The sequence below is a fragment of the Elephas maximus genome, chromosome 6 (assembly GCF_024166365.1).
Source record: "Elephas maximus indicus isolate mEleMax1 chromosome 6, mEleMax1 primary haplotype, whole genome shotgun sequence".
In the NCBI taxonomy this organism is placed as follows: domain Eukaryota; kingdom Metazoa; phylum Chordata; class Mammalia; order Proboscidea; family Elephantidae; genus Elephas; species Elephas maximus.
In genome coordinates this window covers 134,222,268-134,238,064 of record NC_064824.1, presented here as the reverse complement: position 1 = coordinate 134,238,064, position 15,797 = coordinate 134,222,268, and the positions used below count along the sequence as shown (strand labels likewise).

Genomic DNA, 15,797 nt, shown 5'->3' with positions numbered 1-15,797 from the left:
AGAGACTTTTTAACAAATGCCCAGAAAAGCATATGATAACATTTATAACCTATTAATATTAAACAACAACACACTAATTATTTCCAAGATATGGCCAAAACAAACACACATCAGCAAGGATGTTGTTGTTGTTATTTTGTGCCATCGAGACAAATTCCGACTGATAGCAATCCTTTATGATAGAGTAGAACTGCCCCATACAGTTTTTAGGCTGTAATCTTTATAGGAACAGATAGCGAGGTCTTTTCTCTGGTGCAGTAGCTGGTAAGTTTGAACCACTGAACATTTGGTTAGCAGACGAGCACTTAACCACTGCACCACCAGGGCTCCTCTTCAGTGAGGATAAATCTCAGCCATAAAGGGAACTGAAGTCCTGATGCCACAACGCGGATGAACCTAGAAAACATTATGCTGAGAAAAAGAAGTCAGTCACAAAAAGCCGAATACGTATAATCTCACCTACATGAAAGAAGGGGTGAGAGGGAGGGGGAAGCGGGAAGTTCTTGATTCGGGGGCATTGAGTTTATGTTAATAATGTTAGAATAGTTTGGACGAGGACAGTGACAAAGATGGAACAACATGAAGAATGTAATCAATGTCACTGGATTGTGCACGTGGAAACTGTTGACTTGGTAAAGGTTTTATTGTACATATTTTCACCACAATAAAAACCACCACTGTAATTTAAACAACTATTAAATTCAAAATGAGTACTGGGGAAAAAAAAAAAAGACCAAAGCAAACTGTATGTAACACATGCAAAGACATATACGTAGTCATCTAATTCTACTCGGTCTTTGCCACTGGGAATTTGCTTGGTCCTATGGTCTCCTTCTAAGTAGCCACCTGTTAGGTGTTAGCAAAATTCTTGATTTTCATTTTTTCTTCTGAAGTTGCATTAACAAGGAGATCTACGGGGGTGTAGGGGAGGAATACAGCAAAGAGCCAGGCACCCTTTGATCAAAGCCACTGAGAACCACTGACAATCATTTCAGAGGGCTCTGGCAAAGAGGGCACTTGCTGGAACTCAAGAGTGAAAGGGCTTGCCAAAGATAATTAAACCACTGCATGAAAAATGATGTGAATTAAACAGGAAGATATTTTTCCATTAATTTTTTTTAGTGATCGCAATTCAATAGAACTCTGGTTGAAATCTCAGCTTTCAATTCCTCTGAGATAGAAGACTAGAGTCGAGTTGAGTACCTGCAATGTCAGACTCAATTCTGCACGTGGTGGGCAGCTGTGAGTTCAAGGGCAGTACCATACGCATTCCCCCTACTGAGGCAGAAGTAAAGAAGGCCCAGAGACTCAGTCCTGAGCTCTGCCCACAACACTATCAACTGAGCATTCATTCCTTTCACCAGCACAGTACAAGATTATACAATGACCCTGGATGCTTGAGGAAGTGGGATATTCTTTGGGTATGGTAAGCCAACTGCTGAGACAATTAATAAATGAATTAGCATAAAGTATGCTGACTTCTTGGGAAAGAATTTTATGAACACAGAATTTAAGACTTCTTACACAATAAACAATGAGCCCTGGTGGCCCAATGGTTAAAGTACTAACCAAAAGGCCGGCAGTTCAAACTCACCAGCCACTCCGAGGGAGAAAGATGTGGCAGTCTGCTTCCATTGAGATTATAGCTTTAGAAACCCTGTGGGGCAGTGCTACTCTGTCCCATAGGATGGATATGAGTCAGGATTGACTTGAAGGCAATGGGTTTGTGGACACAATAAAAATGCAATCACAAGTACTAATAAACTAGAACTGAGGGTGACACAGCAAGAAAATATTCTATCGTTCAGTCAATAAATCTGTAAATAAATTAATTGCAAGACACTGTTTTCAGTTGAAATCCTGGTGGCATAGTGGTTACATGCTACGGCTGCTAACCAAAAGGCTGGCAGTTCGAATCCACCAGGCGCTCCTTGCAAACTCTACAGAGCAGTTCTACTCTGTCCTACAGGGTCGTTATGAGTAGGAATCGACTCAACGGCAACGGGTTTGGTTTGGTTTTTGTCTTAATGAAAAAAAAAAAAAACACCCAGTGCCGTCGAATCGATTCACTGGGCCTTAATGAAAGGTAATTTTAAAAGACGCCTTCCTTGGATCAGGAGCATACAGCAATTGAAGAGCCAAGATAAACAAAAAAGTTGTGTTAAAGACAAATACTCCAGGAGGCGAAGCCAACATGGTGCTATGGACAGATGTAACATGACATAAGTAAAACTGATACAAACATCAATCCTGGAAACTTAAGCATCAAATAAAGAAATATGGAACTCGATCAAGCACCAAATGGAATAAGAAACTGACAGAATAGAGAATGAGGAGAGCTACACAGTGGAGGTCCCCTACCAGCTAACGTGGCATGGATTCACCATCCTGGACCATAGCCACCAAAGAACGGAGACAGAGAGTATGGGAAGGTAACTACAAGGAGCTCCCAACAGGAGACAGAGCACCCAGTAATCAGGGATACATGATTTCCCATCCCCTACCTTTCTTCCCTCTACATGACCTCTGCCGCTTCCCAGCAGACCACGGTCACTCAGCCAGCAAGACACCAGCTCACTGCTGCCCAGGTCCGCCCAACCCCCACCAGCCAGCCCCTTCAGTGCCATTTTGCTTGTTTGTCTTGTGGTTTTGGGTGTTTGTTTTTTTGTTTGTTTGTTTTTGACTTTTTTGTCACTTCCCTCCCTTCCTTCCTTTCCTTTCTCCTGCCCAGCTAGCTTCTCTATCCTTTCTTTCCTTTCCTTTCTTGGTTTGTTTTTTTTTTTTTGCTTTCTTTTTTTGTTTCTTCTCTCGTTCCTTTCCTTCCTTTCTTTTCTCCCTCCCACCTAGCCCTGTGCACCACCCCCACCCCTTCTACAGGAGCCATGCTACACCATTCAGCTGGAGAGTCACTGGTGAGCTGCCTCCCCGAGTCTGCACCACTGTCGCCAACCAGCTCCCTCAGCGCCATTTTACTTATTTTTTGTTCGATGGTTCTTTTTCCTTTTAGTCATCATTGTTTCTTCTATATCCCTTTTTTCCTTTACTTTCTCCCACCCTCCTACCTTCGTGCATCGCCCACTCCCTTCTTGGCAGGCTGTGTTGTACCACTCAGCTGGACAGTCTCTGGCACACGGCCTCCCCAGGTCTGCAACAGCCCCACAGGCCAGCTCCCTCAGTGCCATATTTTTTATTTTTCTTTATCTTTTCCCTTCTCCCTTTTCCTTTTCTCTCACCTAGGCCCTGCACTGCCTCCACCCGTTCCTGACAGGCCATGCCATGCTGCCCACCAAGAGAGATATCAGTTCGCCACCACCCTAATTCCACTCCACCCCCAATGGTCAGCTCCACCACCATTTTGTTTTGTTGTTGTTGTTTTTATTTTTTTTGTTTGTTGGTTGGTTTCTTCTCTCTCTTTCCCTTCTTTGCTTTCTCCCGCCCACTTAGCCCTGTGCAGTGCCCACACCCCTTCTCAACATGCCAAGCCACGCCACTCAGCTACAGAGCCACCAGCACACAGCTTCGCTGGGTCTGCCCCACCCCACCTGCCAAATCCTACCATGCCATCATTTTATTTCTTTTTTCTTCATTTTTTGTTTTGCTTTTTTTTGCTTTTGTTTCTTTCTCTTCTTTTCCTTCTTTCACTCACCCACTTAGCTCCACATATCACATCCTCTTCCTTACCTCTTGGCCTATCTGTACCATGCACTCAGTGCTTCATCACCGAGTGTCACCAATGCAGTCCCCAGGCAACTGTCCTGCACCATGCCCGGCCCCACCCCATCAGCCCCAGTTTGTGCCACAAACTACACATCCCCACCCCCTCCCCCAGCTGGACCCACCCTGCTGCACCATAACTGAGTGACACCCCTGCCCACTTGGACAAGGTAGTTAGAAATATCATGCCTACAGGCAAGCAAGCAACAAAACACACCCAGCCCGCCTTCCCAGGCATAACCAAATAAAATAAAAAAGCAAGACAAAACAAACAAATCTACAATCAATAAACAATGAAAATAATTCTTAAGTGTCCCAAACAGCAGACAATATCACAACATATTAAAAAAAAAAAAAAAGGACAGGATGGTTCTAGAAAGCAAACAAAATAAAACACTAGATGACTTTCTGGTAGAAGAAAAGGCACTAGAACCACCTGATAAGGAATTCAAAACTCTAATATTCAGGGTTCTCCAAGGGACAAGAAAAATACAGACAAAAATAAGGAAAAAAGACAAAATCATGGACAATACAGACAAAATCAGAGAAAACACAAAGCAATGGAAGAATTCAGGAAAATAATACAAGAACAAAACATTAAAATTAAATAAATAACCAGAAATCATACAAAAACAACAATTAGAAATCCAAAAGATAAACAAGATTTCAGAAATGGACAGTGCAATAGAAGGTTTTAGGAGCAAATCTGAAACAACAGAAGACAGGATCAGTGAAATTGAAGACAAATCCTTGGATACTACTTTGAGGAAAAATCAGAGAAAAGAATGAAGAAAAATCAGTCAATCAAAGACAAAAATCCGTGTGTGATCAGAGTTCCAGAACAGGGGAGAAAATGGAAAACACAAAGAGGATCACTGAAGATGTGCTGACAGAAAACATCCCTAATATCATAGAAGTCTAAAAGCCAGCCATCCAAGAAGCTCAATGGACCCCATATAGCATAGACCACAAAAGAAAATCACCAAGACATACCATAATCACACTGGCTAAAACCAAAGATGAAGAAAGAACCCTGAGAGCAGCTAGAGATAAACAAAGTCATATACAATAGGGGAAACAATAAGACTAAGCTGATTACTCAGCAGAAACCATACAGCCAAGAAAGCAATGGGATGACATATACAAAACCTGGAAAGAAAAAAACAGCCAACAAAGAATAATATATCCTGCAAAACTCTTGCTCAAATATGATGGCAAAATTAAGGTATTTCCATAAAGACATTACTTAAGGGAATATGTTAAAAAAAAAAAAAAGCTTACAAGAACTATTAAAAGGAGTCCTTCAGTTAGAGAACCAACAACATCAGACAACAACCTGAATTTAGGACACAGGACAGCATCAGCCAGATACCAACTTAGGTAATAAACTCTTAAGGATAAAACAAAACCAAAATATTTACATCAGGGAACCGGAGAAGTCAATCTATAAATGACAACAACATCAGAACAATAAAAGGGGGAATAAATGGTGTAGGTACAGAACTTTCAAATGGGGAGGAAGTCAAGGCAGTATCAAGTAACAAGGCTGTTTAAACTTAGGAAGATAGAGGTAAATTTCAAAGTAACCATAAAGAAAGTTAACAAGCCTACTCATCAAAGTAAAGAAGAAAAACATAAAGTCTCAGTAAACACAAAATCTACAAAAATGAAAGAAATGAAAAACAAAAACTCCAAAAACAAAAGGAATTCGGCACAGAAGAGTAAGAGGAACAAAGAAAACATCTGCATCACAGAAAAAAATCACTATAAAATGATAGCAATAAACTCACACCTGTCAATAATAACATGAACATAAATGGCTTAAATGCACCCATAAAGACACAGAGTGACAGAATGAAAAAAACCAGACCCATCAATATGCTGTCTATAAGAGACACACCTTAGAAACAAATACATAAATATATTAAAAATCAAAGGATGGGGAAAGAAAAAAAAATAGCAGAAGTGGCAATGCTTATCTCAGATAAAACAGACTTTAAAACAAAATCCACTATAAAAGACAAGGAAGGACATTATGTAATGATTAAAGGCACAAGCCACCATGAGGACAGAACCGTACATGCTGTAATACACTCTTCTCTCCTCTAATGCTTCACCCTTCTTACATCAATCCTTCCAGGTTCATCCCAAATGCTTCCTGCATCTTCAGAAGTCTTTCATAACCTACACACTGCCTCTTGATTGCTCGTTATTCTTCTCTATTATCCTGCATTCCCTTCTCTTCTATTTTGGTTTTACACTTGTCTTGTCCCTCTTATGAGAGAATTCTATCAATAATTTAAGGAAAAAATACCAATTCTACACAAACTGTTCCACACACTTGAAGGAAAGGGAACTCACCCTAGGTTGCCAGCATTACTGATACTAAAAACAAAGATATTACAAGAAAAACACCTCAAACTTCTATACACAGAAATTCTTGACAAAATTTTGGCAAACTAATTTCAACAATATATAAAAAGAATAATATATCAGGATCAAGTGGGGTTTACCCAGGAATGGAAGACTGGTTTTAATACTTGAAAATCAATGTAAGTCACCATATTAACAGAGTACAAATGAAAATCCACGTCATCTCAATACACTCAGAAAATTCATTTAACAAAATCCAACATTCACTCCTGACAAAACTCTCAATAAGTTAGGAATGAAAGGAAACTTCTTCACTGATAATGGGCATACTGTATTTTTATACAAATAATGCACACATCATACTTTTTTCTTTTTTTTTTTGCCAGTCACACTATGCCAGAATTGTTTTATTTATTTTCATCATTTCTGCACCTTATATGTGTGGGCACGCTATTTACATGTGCATGTTATTTGTGAAAAAAATACAGTATACAAAAAACCTTATATTTTATATCATACTTAACAGTGATACTTAATGGTTCCCCCCTAAGATCAGGAATAAGACAAAGATGTCTGCACTGACCACTTATAGTCAACTTTGTACTGGGAGTTCTAGCCAGCACAATAGAGAAAAAAATAAAAGATTTCAAAGGAAGAAGTAAAACTGTATTAACAAATAACACAATCTTCATGTGGAAAATCCAATGGAATCTCTTAAAAAAAAAAAAAAAAAAAAAGCTACTAGAACTAATATAAGTGAGCTTAGCCAGGTTGGCAAATACAAGATCAACGTACAAAAATCAATTGTATTTTTATATATACTAGCAACAATCAATCAAAAATAAAAATTCTTTAACAGTACTATTTCAATAGCATCAAAAACATGCAATACTTAGGGATAAATATGACAAAAGATGTTTAAGATCTGTCTGCTGAAAACTACAAAATAGTGCTGAGCTAAATTAAAGGACATATAAACAGAGAATATATCTTGCCTGTGGCTTAGACAACTCAACATTAAGATGACAATTATCCCCAAATTGATCTACAGATTCAATACAATCCCAATCAACGTTTTAGCAGACATTTTAGAAACCTGACAAGCTGATTTGAAAATTAATATAGAAAAGAACCTAAAAACCTTAATGTCACCATTAGTGCATCCCAGAGGCAGCCTGTTATTGGGACACAAGAATCAAAAAGAGTTGTACTAACAGTTGACTAAACTTGAGCGATTCTAGCCTCAATGTGAGAGCTAATCACGTAACTACAACTTTGGGCATCAAGTTCTCGTTATGGCTCCAAATACGAGGCTCTCTGAAAAATCCTTTTTGTCAAATCCTTCTGCTCATATCACATGACACAAAGGAATATCTTGTGCAGTTCCAACACCACCACCCCAGTCTAATAAAGACAAGAACTCTGGCCTAGTTTCCAACCTCCCTACATCACCAATAACAGCACAGATAGTTGGACCTCAGGAGGCATCTACCAACCCATTTCAGGCCCATTGTTTTATTTGTACATGTGCTATCTGAGTGAAAATGAACTTTATTTCCTATAGCAAATCCTCCTAGGGAAAAAAAAATGTGAAGGTTAAAATAAAGGATATTCGAAAACCAGACACTATAGACTGGTCATACAACATTACAGGAAACTAAAGTCTGGGATCAATGGGGGAACTGCAAAAAAAAAGGTTATAAATCTTCCTCACACAAAAATGCTTTGTTACATTTTTTTTTGCACTTAGAATACTGGGCCACCTCTAAGTCATTTTCAGTCCAATACCAAATTCAACTGGTCCTGTTGGCATTCCAAGATGGCACTACAAGCTGTGGTACCAATATGACTCTTTTGAAAAAAATTAGCAGCAATAAAACTGAAAAATAAGCATAAACCTTTGCCTTAAATTGGTCAGCTAACCTAAAAAGTTTAATGCATTAGAGTTTCCATTTCTGATGCCTTTTTCATTTGTTTTTTCATCAAAATTTGCAGGGAAACTCAAGTATACTTACCACAGATATGAGATAAAGAGAACATTAGGAAAAGGTGAGAAAGTCTCAACTCTGATTGCCACAGAAGGACTAATGTAAATTTGATTAATATAATAAAGGATCTGAAATCAGTGAATTTCAGTTTTTACTTAGGGCCATTTTTCAGGCAATGAAAGTCCTGAAGACAATCAATTAATCAAGAAATATTTCCTGGCCACCTAATATGGCTCAGCATGATGTTATTTAAAAAAAAAAAAAAAAGTTGCCATCAAGTCAATTCCAAATGATAGTGACACCATGCGTAACAAGGCAGAACTGAGCTCCACTGTGGTTTTTTTGGCTGTAATCATTATGGAAAAAGATTGCCAGGTCTTTTCTTCTGCGATGTCACCAGGTGGGTTTGACCCGCCAATTTTTTAGTTAGCAGCTATGCATAAACCATTTGTATCACTCAAGGACCTTACGATGCTATGACCAAAAAAACCCAAACCCGTTGCCATCAAGTCCATTCTGACTCAAAGTGACCCTACAGGACAGAGTAGTACTGCCCCATAGGGTTTCCAAGGACTGGCTGGTAGAGTCAAACTGCCAACCTTTAACTTAGCCACCGAGCTCTTAACCACTGTGCCACAAGGGCTCCTATAATGCTATAAACCAAACCCACTGCGGTCGAGTCAATTGCAACTCATAGTGACCCCTTCGGGTTTCCAGGGCTATAAATCTCTACAGAAGCAGACTACCACATCTTTTTCCCTCAGAGCCACTGGTGGTTTCAAACCACTGACCTTTCAGTCAGCAGCAGTTGATCGCTTTAATCACTGTGCCACCAGGGAAATCAGTTTCTGTGCCCCAGGTATACTTGTGATCTAACTAAACAGAAAACTAAATCACAACCTGTAAGCAGGCTGAGAGAAAAAGCACCCACCCAGGGAATGACAGACTCTATTCCCAACTCCATCCCAACTCACTAGATGTCTGTCCTTGGGCAAATCCTGGAAACTTTTCAGGACTCAATTTTCTCGTATAAAAGAATAGAGGGATAAACAGGATGATTTCTAAGGTCTCTTCCACTCCGGGTCTACGAACACAAGTTCAAAAATAAGAGAGATGAACTAGGCCTTTAAGAATTGGTAAGATTTAAACAGACTGATGGGAGAAGAAAGGATATTCCAGGGAAGGAGCATGAAGGTAGTGCGTCTTGTTAGTGGAACCAGGAGGCTTCCTTGACTACAACAGAGCAGAGGGAACATGTTGAAATCACGGATGAGTAAACAATACAGTCATGTGTCGCTTCACGTCCACGATACCTTCTGTGAGATAGGACGTTATGTGATTTGGATGTTGTATAAACACTGTATCATATACACGCCATCCCTGGATTACAAACGAGTTCTGTTCGTAAGTGCGTCTTTAAGTCGAATTTGTATGTAAACTGGAACAGTTAGGTACGGTTCCTATCTAACACCAGTTAGACAAATGTTTGCCTTAGTATACAGATTACAGTGTACCTTTCTATGCACAAAAACATTAAAGAAACACTTGCAGATACACTGTTGCTGTTGTCAGGTGCCGTCAAGTCGGCGTGAACTCATAGTGACCCCACGCACAACAGAACGAAACACTGCCCAGTCCTGCGCCATCCTCACAATCGTTGTCATGCTTGAGCCCGTTGTTGCAGCCACGGTATCAGTCCACCTCGCTGAGGGTCTGCCTTTTTCCGCTGACCCTGTACTTTACCAAGCATGACGTCCTTCTCCAGGAACTGATCCCTCCTGACATGTCCAAAGTATGTAAGATGCACTCTCACCACCCTTGCTTCTAAGGAGCATTCTGGTTGTACTTCTTCCAAGACAGGTTTGTGCATTCTTTTGGCAGTCCACGGTATAGTCAATATTCTTCGCCAACACCACAATTCAAAGGCGTCAACTCTTCTTCGGTCTTCCTTATTCGTTGCCCAGCTTTCACATGCATATGATGCAATTGAAAGTACCATGGCTTAGGTCAGGCGCACCTTAGTCTTCAAGAGGATGTCTTTGCTTTTCAACACTAATATAACAAGGTCCTTTGCAGCAGATGTGCCCAAAGCAATGCGTCTTTTGATTTCTGGACTACTGTTTCTATGGGTGTTGATTGTGGATCCAAGTAAACTGAAATCCTTGATAACTTCAATCTTTTCTCTGTTTATCATGATGTTGCTTATTGGTCCAGTTGTGAGGATTTTTGTTTTCTTTATTTTGAGGTGTAATTCATACCGAAGGCTGTGGTCTTTCACCTTCATCAGTAAGTGCCTCAAGTCCTTTTCAATTTCAGCAAGCAAGGTGGTGTCATCTGCATAACGCAGGCTGTTAATGAGTCTTCCTCCAATTCTGATGCCCCGTTCTTCTTCATATAGTCCAGCTTCTCGGATTATTTGCTAAGCATACAGGTTGAATAGGTATGGTGAAAGGATACAACCCTGATGTACACCTTTCCTGACTTTGAACCACTCAGCATCCCCTTGTTCTGTCCGAACAACTGCCTCTTGATCTATGTAAAGGTTCCTCATGAGCACAATCAAGTGTTCTGGAATTGCCATTCTTCACAATGGTATCCATAATTTGTTATGATCCACAGTCAAGTGCCTTTGCATAGACAATAAAACACAGGTAAACATCTTTCTGGTATTCTCTGTTTCCAGCCAGGATCCATCTGACATCAGCAATGATATCCCTGGTTCCACATCCTCTTCTGAAACAGGCCTGAATTTCTGGCAGTTCCCTGTCGATATACTCTCCAGCCACTTTTGAATGACCTTCAGGAAAATTCAGCTTGCGTGTGATATTAATGATATTGTTCTATAATTTCTGCATTCGAATGGATCACCTTCTTGAGAACAGGCATAAGCATGCATCTCTTCCAGTCGGCTGGCCAGGAAGCTGTCATCCACATTTCTTGGCATAGACAAGTGAGCACCTCCAGCGCTGCATCCGTTTGTTGAAACATCTCAATTGATATTCCATCAATTCCTGAAGCCTGTGTTTCGCCAATGCCTTCAGAGCAGCTTGGACTTCTTCCTTCAGTACCATCTGTTCCTGGTCATATGCTACCTCTGAAATGGCTGAATGCCGACCAATTATTTTTGGTATAATGACTCTGCGTATTCCTTCCATCTTCTTTTGATGCTTCCTACGTCGTTTAATATTTTCCCCACAGAATCCTTCACTATCACAACTCGAGGCTTGAATTTTTTCTTCAGTTCTTTCAGCTTGAGAAACGCCAAGCGTGTTCTTCCCTTTTGGTTTTCTATCTCCAGCTCTTTGCATATGTCATTATAATACTTTACTTTGTCTTCTCAAGCTGCCCTTTGAAATATTCTGTTCAGTTCTTTTACTTCATCATTTCTTCCTTTTGCTTTAGCTGCTTGACGTTCGAGAGCAAGTTTCAGAGTCTCCTCTGACGTCCATCTTGGTCTTTTCTTTCTTTCCTGTCTTTTCAACAACCTCTTGCTTTCTTCACTATGATGTCTTTGACGTCATTCCACAACTCGTCTGGTCTTTGATCATTAGTGTTCAATGCGTCAAATCTATTCTTCAAATGGTCTCTAAATTCAGGTGGGATATACTCAAGGTCATATTTAGGCTCTCATGGCCTTGCTCTGATTTTCTTCAGCTTCACCTTGAACTTGCACATGAGCAATTGATGGTCTGTTCCACAGTCAGCCCCTGACCTTATTCTGACTGATGATATTGAGCTTTTCCGTCGTCTGATTCCTGTGTATTCTATCTGGTGAAGTCCATGTGTACAATCAACATTTATGTTGGTGAAAAAAGGTATCTGCAATGAAGTCGTCGGTCTTGCAAAATTCTGTCATTCCATCTCTGGCATTGTTTCTATCACCAAGGCCATATTTTCCAACTACCGGTCTTTCTTCATTTCCAACTTTCACATTCCAGATACGCTAAAATATCTTTAACATACAATAATAATGTTTTCATGTGTGCTGCAAAACAGCGCCCATTTTTTATTACAAACCATTGTATATACCTTAAATTTTTAATATAATAGGCTTTACAGGGGTTGGTTTGTAACTACGGGTTGTAAGTAAGTCGGACATTCGTACCCCCAGGGACGATAGAGAGTACAGTACGTAGATACATCAGCCAGTAACATAGGCACTTATTATGACTATGAAGACATACATATTATAGGATATATACGTACTGTACCATTACACACCTGGCGGTACAATCACTTTGTGTATAAGAGACATAAGATACACGTGTTCAGGAAGCTGTTGCATTCACTACATCCGGTTATGTCCACTACATCCCATTCTCCAATTGAGATTTCTGAACTCTGTTACAACCTTACAGGACCATGGATGTATATGAGGTCAGAGGTTGCCCAAACAGATGTTCTGTGGTGCATGACGGTACTAATACTAAGCAATGGCAGAGTACAAAGCAGGCTATTCAAACACAATATAAAGGTGTCATACCCACCCACAGTCCAGCCAAAGCCTCTAAGTAAAACCCTACAGAGGCTTCTCTTTACTTCAAGGATGAAGAAAAACTCCTTAACCTGCCTACAAGGCCCAAGGCCCCTACGAGGCCTAGCACCACCTGGCCCCTGACCACCTTCTAGGCCTCTCTCACAAAAGATTTTTCCACCCTCTCTTGCTCCATAAAGAGCTGTACTTTCAGTTGTTGGTCCTCTCCATGAAGCCTGCCATCACAGGGTCTTTGCCCTGGCTGTCTGTCCTGACTAGAACACTCTCCCCTCCCTGTGCATCCTTCAGATCTCAGGTCAAATGTCCCTTCTGTGACTTCCCTAACTAAAGCACTCCTGACAGCTGCAGTTTGACATTTGTGTGATCATTTGATTGTCATCTGCTTTCCCAACAGTGAGTAAGCTGAAGGCAGGGACCTCATCTCCAACACAAAGCACACTGCCTAGTACTAAGTAACCCAGTGCAGTCCAGTCAACTCCAACTCATAGTAACCTTATAGGACAAAGCAGAACTGCCCCATAGGGTTTCCAAGGAGCAGGTGGTGGATTCAAACTGGCAACCTTCTGGTTAACAGCCATGCTCTTAACCACTACACCGCCAGAGCTCCTAGTAAGCACACAAATATTTGTTGAATAAGTGAATAAATAGGAACTAAATCTACAGAGACCAGGCAGTATTTTGTCCTGTTGTACACAGGGCTGCTATGAGTTGGAACTGACGCCACAGTACCTAACAACAACAACAAACTTACAAGAAGCAACAAAACATCTTAAGGAGTTTCCTTAAGACTTTGTTCATCTTCGAAAGTCTGTCTTTGGAGGATGTATTCAAGACCAAAATAAAAAAAATAATTTTTTTTTTAATCAATTCAGATGTCTATATAAATTGCCCCAGCCCATCTATGTCTCTAGACAAATGCTGAGCATCAAAGACTGGCAGGCTAAACACACAAACACATACACCATACATAAAACAGAGCTACTGATTATGGAGTAAGTGTTGTCTTTTGTATTTCCTAACACAGTGTCTGCTATATAAGAAGCACTCTGCAAATATCTGCTAAATAGATAAAGAGCAGGCAACCCTGGTGGCATAGTGGTTAAGTGCTATGGTTGCTAACCTAAAGGCTGGCAGTTCAATCCACCAGGCACTCCTTGGAAACTCTATGGGGCAGTTCTACTCTGTCCTGTATGGTAGCTATGTGTGGGTATCGATTCGACAGCAACAGGTAGATAAAGAGCAACGCTTCACAAGATGCTTAAGTATGTATGAACCAAGAACTTAACTCTAACCTTTGGTGTCTGATATAAACATAAAAACCAGCAGCAGAAGAAAGCAGCAAAGTCCCTTGCCTCATTATTGCAGATCTCAAACAGGAAAAATGCCAGACAGACTTGTGCTAATAGTACTTGAAAGAAATAGTAATATCACAATCAAGTGAACTTATCGTTAGGTGCTGTCTAGTGATTTCAGCTTATACCCGCCCAATGTAATAGGGCAGAACTGCCCCATAGGGTTTTCTAGGCTGAAATCTTTACAGGTGCAGATGGCCAGGTCTTTCTCCCTCAGAGCAGCTAGATGGGTTTGAACTTCCAACCTTTCAGTTGGCACCCAAGGGCTTTACCCATTGAACCTGGGCTCCTTCAACCTAGACTTTTAAATAAGGGCTTCAAAATGTCATGTGGGGCTATTTCCAAAACCCCTAAGGATATTAGGGGAAAAAATTCAGTACTTCCTGTCCTTTCCAATACAAATGCATCTTGTAACTATACTTTAACAACAAAATTGAGTTCTGCATAATCCATAAACACCTCCCTGAAAACTCCAGCCTGTGCTTAACTCTCCACCCGAACCACGTATTTTCCGTTTAAACAAATCCCATTTAACAGTTTCCCCAATAATTTAATGTGCGCAGTCTCTTATTTCTTCTATATCCATTCTGGTGGGTTTAACACTGTGGGTGGTTAATAAACACTTGCTGAACTGAAATGAAATTACACAGTTGTTGGAAGGAGGGCCTTGGGTACGTAAACGCCTGCATTGTATTTCCAAAACAATGACATTCTCGAAGATTGTTCAGAAGCTTGTTTCAGTTCCATTATCACTGGATTAAATATAAAGTCGCTACCCCACCATATTCAAATAAAGCTTACAGTTTACACAAGACCACTCCTTCAAAGTCAATTAAGGGAGATTTTAAGTCTTTTGAAATGTCAGTTAGACATTAATAACATCCGCCTGCCTCTACTTTCCTCAATGTAGCGAAATTCACCTGTAATTTTTCCCAAACCTAGATGGGTTAGTCAGTCGTAGAGAGATTTCCTTCTGAAAACTGAAAGACACAAAATCTAAGCTACAAAATACTAACTACACATCACTCACGACTGTAAAGCTAATTCCCCGGGATAGGGTCAGTTCAAAATGAGCAATGACATGAGCCTCCAAGATCCACCAAGCAGATGAAGTGTATCACTCTGGGGAACGGAAAGCTGCAGACAAACGGCAAGCACTGTCACCAAGGGCTGCTGCTCACGGCTGCAGAGGCGCGCCATCCTGCTCATCAGGACCCGTGACGACGCGCCCACAGGTGACTCGAGCCTGGGGAAGCGTCCACTCGACAGCGACAGGCTCTGTTTAATTCTGATCCCCCTCCTCGCGCACCGAACCGGGCCACAATGGAGGGGCCAGCCCGGCACCCGGAGGGTACCCGGGCGTGGGGCGGGCAGGGACCAGCCAGGGCCGGTGAGCGACGCCGGAGCCGGAGGGCGCTCGCCCGGGGCCGCCCCACGGCGGCCCGGCTAGGCGGCGCGGAGTCACCGAGGCCAGACCCCGGGGCGGTCCAGGAAGGGGTCCGGGGTGGGGGGGTGTGCGCGCGACTGGGGGCCTCACCGTGGCTCCCGGGAGGCAGCGCCAGCGCGGTCCCTCAGTTGCTAAGGAGAATGCGCTTCCGGGTCACGGGCGCGGCGCTAGAGACAGCAACGGTGGCCGGGTGGGGCCAAGAGCGAAGCGCGCGAGCGGTGGTCGGCTGCTGTTGCGCCGTCCAAGGGGCGACAGGGTCTGGTGGGGTCTGCCGCAGTTCCTCCGGCCTCGCCTCGCGGGGGCGACTCGCTATAGCCGGTGGCTCCAAGCTGGGCGGCCTCGGGACGCCCTCCTGCCTGGCAAGGAAAAGGAACCCCCAAAGAGCAGCCAGAATGGCTGACGGGATGCTTGGGAGAGCAGGAGAGTTT

At 41.8% G+C, this 15,797-nt stretch overlaps 1 protein-coding gene across 1 annotated transcript in view; it reads right to left on the bottom strand.

Annotated features, from left to right (window-relative positions):
* The window catches only part of DIS3L2 (DIS3 like 3'-5' exoribonuclease 2), a 386,635-nt gene extending 371,108 nt beyond the window's left edge, over nucleotides 1-15,527 (bottom strand). The window contains exon 1 of the mRNA XM_049888455.1: nucleotides 15,460-15,527. The gene's annotated coding sequence lies outside the window, so the exon portion shown is untranslated. The remainder of the gene's footprint in view (nucleotides 1-15,459) is intronic.
* Nucleotides 15,528-15,797: the final 270 nt, after the last annotated feature.